This window comes from Macrobrachium rosenbergii, chromosome 23 (genome assembly GCF_040412425.1).
Source record: "Macrobrachium rosenbergii isolate ZJJX-2024 chromosome 23, ASM4041242v1, whole genome shotgun sequence".
NCBI lineage: Eukaryota > Metazoa > Arthropoda > Malacostraca > Decapoda > Palaemonidae > Macrobrachium > Macrobrachium rosenbergii.
In genome coordinates, this window is record NC_089763.1 from 36295278 (window position 1) to 36302737 (window position 7460).

The following is a 7460-nucleotide window of genomic DNA, read 5'->3' on the forward strand; positions in this document are numbered from 1 at the left end:
CGCAACTTCACAGGCCACCACGGCCGGCTGAGAGTTTCATGGGCCGCGGCTCATACAGCATTATACCGAGACCACCGAAAAATAGATTTATTTTCGGTGGCCTTGATTGTGCGCTGTACGGAAAACTCGCTTGCGCCGAAGAAACTTCGGCATAATTTTTACTTGTTCTTTAGATGTTAGGAATATTTATCACGTCTGGGGAAGGTTCTCAAGAAATGGGGTCAACTGCATTGTATAATGAAGTCTGTGTTTTACTTTTTTTTTCGGTGTTTTCTGATCGAGGATAATAATTAAGTAAAGTTTAAACGACCGTTTTATCCTTATTATACTCCGATAATCGCCATTCTTCAGATATTGTGGACATTATAACGTCTGGAAAGTCTCTCATGAATTACGGTCAACATATGCTTTTTATTCATCAAATCTGTATTTTACCGCCTTTTAAAAGATTTTTTTATAAAGTCTGATTAAGAAACGTTAAAATAAACGTTTTAACTGTATTACATCCCAAATAGTGCCTTGCTTTAAATCTTAATTGGACTGAATTGAATATGGAGCTTACGCCAAAGGCCAAGCACTGGGATCTATGAGGTCTTTCAGCGCTGGAAAGGAAACTGTCAAAGCAGTTGCACTATGAAATATTTGTTAAGAGAGGGTGGGTAGCGAGATGGAAGAAAGATAACATTATACTATAATAATCATTTGTGATAAAAATGACTCGCGTAGAATTAACATCTGGCCATTATTACCACAATTAAGTTTAAAATAACTATTGCTTGCATATTCTTAATAGTGATATAAAAAAGTTATTGATCAAAATCAGTTATTTTACCACAATTACAAACATGATTTGAGATGAATATGACTCATGCAGAATAATCGTTTGGCCATAATTACTAAAATTGAGTTTAAAATAACTATTGTTTGTATATTCTTACATGATTTGAGATAAATATGACTCATGCAGAATAATCGTTTGGCCATAATTACTAAAATTGAGTTTAAAATAACTATTGTTTGTAGATTCTTAAGAGTAATGTAAAAAAGTTATGGACAAAAAATCAGTTATTTTACCATATTAACCACTATGATTTGAGATAAGTAAGACCCATACAGAATAATCACTTCGGCATAATTACAAAAATCAAGTTTAAAACAACTATTGCTTGTAAATTCTTAATAGTAAAATTCAAAAAGTTACTGATATAAATAAGTTATTTTACCATAATTCCCAATATGAATTTTCCATAAAAGTTACTCACGCAGAGTTATCACTTCGCACATAATACCCAAATTTAACAAGACTATTGCTTGTGTATTTTAATAGTTATATGAAAAAAGTATTCATATAACTTATTAATATTACAAAAATTACCAAAACGAACTTACGACAAAAGTTACTCAGGGAGAGTAATCACTTCGCCAGGATTACAAATATGAATGTGTTATTGCTAGGTACCCCCTTCACATTACGCTGTGATCAATGTGTTCTCGCATACGGGAGGAATATTCCCAAATATTTCCTGCATATAATGTTATTCCCATCGTCAATCCTGGCCATTCCTGAGAGCCCCGAAATATTCGGCAAATGCAATAAACCACCTTTGCCCTCCCAAGATATGCGTAGGCAGAGATTCACGAATTTCTTCCAATACCACGCGAGTATTTCGCTTCATAATTCGTATATTTGATGTATGATTAATGGCTGTTATTTAGTATGACGTGCTGTTTTTAATTATTATTATTATTATTATTATTATTATTATTATTATTATTATTATTATTATTATTATTTCAGTAGATGAAACCTATTCACATGGAACAAGCACACCAAAGGGGCCACTGACTTGAAATTCAAGCTTCCAAAGAATGTTGGTTTCAACCTCCCACCGCAGCAGGCCCCAAACTGCAGCAGTAACTGATCATGGAACAGAGCCAGTGATTTTTCATCGCCCTGGAGGAGGAGACGCGAACCTCCGGCGACATCTGAGTAGCATGCCACGACACTAACCACTGTACCAGTGGACCAGCGCTTAATATAGAGAGGTAATGTAAAACCAGCAGTCATATTCATTGTTGTGAAATGGAAATGAATTCTAAGGTGATATTTTTTGTTTATTTTTATTGAAATATGGAAAACCTTTCAGTCACCTTGCATGTAATGTAAATAGTCATTCATGCACGTGTATTAGTATGTATATTCTTATTCAGATCTTTAGTAGTATGCACTTTTTTTATACATACAAAATTTGATTATTCATGTGTCTTCCTCACTGTGCATATATGTTTGGATACCTTATCTCTGGAATTTAATGCATAGTCTTTCTCTCTTTCTCTCTCTCTCTCTCTCTCTCTCTCTCTCTCTCTCTCTGTTACTTTTCCTGCAAGTGGTAAACATTTTGAATTACATTACAAGTAATGACAGTATTTGCTTGTTAGACATGACAGATATCCAAATAAAAATAATAATTAAAATTTACAACCCCCTCTCCCTTTATGGTCACACATATATATATATATATATATATATATATATATATATATATATATCCTTTATATATATACACATATATATATATACATATATATATATATATATATATATATATATATATATATATATATATATATATATATATATATATATATATATATATATATATATATATATATATATATATATATGAATTTTTGTCATTCACAATCGCGTGACTTTTTTTTACATCTACAGACGTGAAGCCAAAAATATCGCTTAATATCGAATTCGCAGTACATCGGGAATAACATACCAAAGACGAATGAATTATAATTGATATATATATATATATATATATATATATATTATATATATATATATATATATATACATATATATATATATATATATATATATATATATATATATATATATATATATATATATATATATATATATATATATATACATATATATATATATATATATTTATATATATTTATATATATATATATATATATATATATATATATATATATATATTATATATATATATATATATATATATATAATATAAATTTCTGATCACATCAGGATCGAACCCAGGTTTTTGATGACTTGTGTGGCCTGGTTGGCAGCGGTATCGCCTTTCAACTGAAAGACTTGGGTTCGATCCTGATGTGAGTCAGAAATTTATTTCTGTCCCACACGTAACTGTGTGTTGCTTATTCTATATATATATATATATATATATATATATATATATATATATATATATATATATATATATATATATATAATGTAAAGTCAGTCATGTATTAAAAAATATCTAAAGTATAGGCATTAAACCCGAACCATAAATAAAACTGAAGGCCGTTCCTTCTCACCACAAAACCTTTTAGGCGCACCAAAATAAGTCTTAAGGAAGCAAATCCTCTTTAGCAAAAGAACTCTGCCAGCTCACACTTTAAAAGAGTAATTTTCCGCCCATGTGCTGTCTTTAAAATACTTCAACCAACCGCCCCCCCCAACAAAAAAAAACTGTTCTTTTTGAGTCGCTAATGGTTGGACGATGAGACGAAGAAATATTGCAGTTTCTTTGTACGCAGAGATCCAGTTATACAGATAGACATGTATTTATATGTATACGGGCATACATATATATATATATATACTCATACATACATACTGTACATTTATATACGCATGTTATGTACACATATATTTATACGTATATAAATACATACATATATTCATGTATTATCCTTTCTGAGTGAATATGTGATAGAAATAATCAACACACAATCACGAGTGGAACAGATATAAATTTCTGACTCACATCAGGATCGAACCCAGGTCTTTCAATTGAAAGATCTGGGTTCGATCCTGATGTGAGTCAGAAATGTATATGCATTACATATACATATACACATATTAAATATACATATACACATATATTAAATACATACATATATATATATATATATATATATATATATATATATATATATATATATATATATATATATATATATATATATATATATATATATATATATATATATATATATATATATGTATATATACATATATGTATCACAAAACCTGTCGACACAATATTGCAATGGCGATATTGCAAAAGCATAAAGCCCCATAAAAACCTTTGCATATCATATATCGGTAATCCAGTATCTGTTTCCAATTTGAACAAAACATTGAAAAGAGTTGAATTGCGGAAAAATCAAATATGAAAAACTTTGCCCCAAAGCTTTGCAACCGTTTGTCATCGGGAAACGCAATCGAGTTTTCTGTACAGCCGCTACAGCATATAATCAAGGCCACCGAAAATAGATCTACCTTTCGGTGGTCTCGGTATAATGCTGTATGAGCCGCGGCCCATGAAACTTTAACCATGCCCCGGTGGTGGCCTATCCTATGTCGTTGCCAGAAGCACGATTATGGCTAACTTTAACCTTAAGTAAAATAAAAACTACAGGGGCTAGAGGGCTGCAATTTGGTATGTTTGATGATTGAGGGGTGAGTGATCAACATACCAATTTGCAGCCCTGTAGCCTCAGTAGTTTTTTAGATCTGAGAAAAAATATGGCCTGATATTTCCTTCTTTTCATTTTATTAATTCGTTAATGTTTTGTCTCTCTCATTTTATTTTATGTTCATCTTAAGTAAGATACACTGAGAGAAATATTTTAATTCAAGAATTTGATATTTTACGAAATTCAAAATTCCTGGATTGAATGAGGCCAGGATATCTCTCGATTTTGGATTAAATATACAGGAATCTATTCCGTACGACCTTCTTGCACTTAACAAAATAAATATACAGTAATTTATTACGCCCTTCTTGCACTCAATAAAATTACAAGGAAGATATAATGATTTTTCTGAAGAGGAAGTCGGTAAACATTACTTCCCTATGGTCTTAATCAAACTAAATCACTTACTATACTTTTCTATCTCAGTGTACTGTTCAACATATTAAAAAAAGTCTATGTATCTCATAACATTCCAATAAAATACCAAATATACTGTAGAGTACGAATCAGTGAATCATTATTTACATTTACTTATTTTGGAGAGGAAGACACAATCATATTTATGATATGAATTCAAAGTAATATGAACATACACCAATCTCCTCCACTATATATCATTCATACATCCTATGCTTTCTTCCGGGTTTATAATCCTTTCCTTTCCCTGCTTACGAGATCAGTCAAATCCTACACCACTATCTCTTTTAGCATGGATCCTACTTTATAATCCTTCCTGTTTTATTACTTATGAGTTTTAATCTGATCCTACACCGTTCTCTTTTATCGTATATCCTGATTCCGGGGTTTATAATCCTTCCCCTATCCTACTTTCGAAATCATTCAAATCCTACACATCTCTCTTTTATCCTGTATCCTACTTCCGGGTTTATAATCCTTCCCTCTCTCTACTTACGAGATCAATCAAATCCTGCACCACTCTCTCTTTTATCATGTGTCCCACTTTTGGGTTTAAAATCCTTCCCTTATCCTACTTTCGAAATCATTCAAATCCTATCAGTCTTCCTTGTACTATATATACTAATTCCAGGTTTATAATCCTTCCCTTTCCCTACTTACGAGATCAGACAAATCCTACACTACTCACTCTGTTATTATGCATCCTACCTCCGGATCTATAATCCTTCCCTTTTCCTACATACGAAATCAACAAAATCTTACACCAATCTCTCTTTTATCCTGTATCCTACTTCCGGGTTTACAATCCTTCCCTTTCCCTACTTACGAGATCCATCAAATCCTACGCATCTTCCTTCATACACCTTCTCGCGATTTAATCAGATTTCAGTCAGTCTGGTGCCCCTTATCTCGGGAGAATGTCTCCCGATATCCGAGCCATCAATTAAGCCGAGAGGCAACAAATTACCGGATAATCATGGTTTGCCGCCTGATTGCAATGTTGCCAGGCGGAGGTTGCAGAGCAGTGTTGCCAGAAGTGTGTGAAATTCATTCCGTGCATATGGTCACGAATGCTACTCGCGTATTTAGATAAACAAGTGATGATTATTGTGTGTATGTTTTTGCGTTTGACGTGGATTGAAATTATTTTAACCTTCTGTCAAATACTGCTTATTATTTGTGTATTTTAAATGTATATATATATATATATATATATATATATATATATATATATATATATATATATATATATATATATATATATATATATATATATATATATATATATATATATATATATATATATATATATATATATATATATATAGTATCACGGACAGCAAATAAAAAATGAACAGTGTCTGTCAGAAGATTAAAAGAATTTCAATCCCTGGAAACGTTGAGAGAGAGAGAGAGAGAGAGAGAGAGAGAGAGAGAGAGAGAGAGAGAGAGAGAGAGAGAGAGTACTCTCTCACATGCTTATGCATTCATTTGAAAATACGAAATGAAAAAAAAAATCATGATTAACAGTAAACATTTATTCATGACACCAAATCACAAATATTTCCAAGCCAACAATGAACCCTGTCAATAAGCCATTTTTCATCCAAACGGGAAAAGGTTTATTTAAAGGGAGGTTTATTCCAAAACGAACGGCATCCATTCTTTTTCCATCTAAAAACCTGGGCTATTTTAAACCTCTCTCATCAGAGAAAACAATTGTCTAAAGGGTTACGCAAAATAAAAAAAAAAAAAAAACCTGATATACAGACCTTTTGTATCTGTGGCTTGTTAGGTGAAAACTGCTGTTTGACTTTTTAGGAAATGATTTCCATTTTGCGAATCCTCTCTCTCTCTCTCTCTCTCTCTGAAACATCGACGTTCATTGCTGAACAATTTTTCAGGCATTTCATATTGTTGTTATGAGTGAAATTATATTTTATTTTCTCTAATACTATTCCTTGAACCATCTTTTACCGTAAAAATTTCTCTCTCTCTCTCTCTCTCTCTCTCTCTCTCTCTCTCTCTCTCTCTCTTGATTTCTAACTGTAAAGGTAATTTTTGAGACTGTGAAGACTAAAGAAGTTATAATAATAATAATAATAATAATAATAATAATAATAATAATAATAATAATAATAATAATATATTATTATTATTATTATTATTATTATTATTGCAGCTAATTTTTTCTGGTATTACCAAATATTGTGAGTTGACACAAATCTTATACAGTATGAAATGCATATTCTACAAGAAAATTCAAGGTCTTCTGTGAGAGAGAGAGAGAGAGAGAGAGAGAGAGAGAGAGAGAGAGAGAGAGAGAGAGAGAGAGAGAGAGAGAGAGATTTTATTCCCTCCTCTTGAAGTAATTTTTGCAACAACCGCAATGTCCAATATTTCAATAAATGTTGATTTCCCAACGGAAAAAAGAACAAAACCAGTATTGGAGTTGATTGTAAACTGAATTTATACCTGTCGTTTACAAGAACAAACTTTTATTTCATTTACGT